The sequence below is a fragment of the Sapajus apella genome, unplaced genomic scaffold (assembly GCF_009761245.1).
Source record: "Sapajus apella isolate SASKATOON/1434 unplaced genomic scaffold, GSC_monkey_1.0 scaffold2270, whole genome shotgun sequence".
NCBI classification, from domain to species: Eukaryota; Metazoa; Chordata; class Mammalia; order Primates; family Cebidae; genus Sapajus; species Sapajus apella.
In genome coordinates this window covers 9,304-10,360 of record NW_022439196.1, presented here as the reverse complement: position 1 = coordinate 10,360, position 1,057 = coordinate 9,304, and positions in this window count along the sequence as shown.

Below are 1,057 nucleotides of genomic sequence, written 5' to 3'. Positions count from 1 at the left end.
CTTCGGGACAGTGGTGAGATGCAGAACCTCATAGGGAGAGGGTGGGAGTAATACAGGAGTTCTTAAGAAATTATTTTAGGTGGTTAGAAGAGGTAAGAGTTCTCAGTGGAATTTTCTTTTACTAAAAAGCCCCCAATCCATTTCTTTTCTAACAGAAAGTAGCCTGAAAAGTCAAGCTGCAAGCAGTTATGCAAGCCAGAGGCATTCATATGTCAGTGCAAGCAGCTCTACCTGGAAGCCACGTACCTCCAATATGGAATTCCACTCCCTTTTCCTTGTCACCACGGGTGCAGGTGTCCTGGTGCAGGCCAGGTAGAAGGTGCACTTACTTGATAAAAGATTAGGGTGGGAGGGCCAGTTTCTTCCTGGGCTATGTAAATGGCACACCCAGTCAAACCAATCCCTTGGGCCCTATGCAAATAAGTCACTGCCTCCTCAAGCCTTTGTATAAAATCAGTTGCGTCCCCCCCAAACCCAGAGACCCTCTTTCGGGTGACCCCCTTTCTCAATATGAGGTAGCTTTCTCTCTCTCTCCTTTTTGTCTATTAAACTTTCCACTCCTTAACCCACTCCACGTGTGTCTGTGTCATTAATCATCTCACTGCGAGAAAATGAAACATGAGTATTTCCCCAGACAACAAAGCCATTTCACAAGCACGCTTCCAAGGTGGAGCTGTGTGGGGTTTCAGAGGAGGAGAAGGCAGAGTAGGGGACAGTGCCATCCCTCTACTCGGCCCGCAGCGGGCAGTGTGTTCATCAGCCTTTTAACGTCCTCACTGTATACAATGTCAGCTCCAGAACTGCAGTGGAGGAGAGGCTTAGAGGATTATTCTTGGAGCTACATTTGCAGAGTAAGGACAGCTATATGTTCACTTGCACTGGTTGGGAAGCTGATGGAAGTTATTCAGGGAGGAGCTGGAGACCCCTATAAACCTGGCACCTTCACTTCGTTGTGCAAGAAACTTCCTAATAGTTCCTGCGATTAGAGAAAACTGTCTGATGTTTTCAAAGTGATTATTTTCATAAAACCAAGATAAATAAAATTATTATTATTATT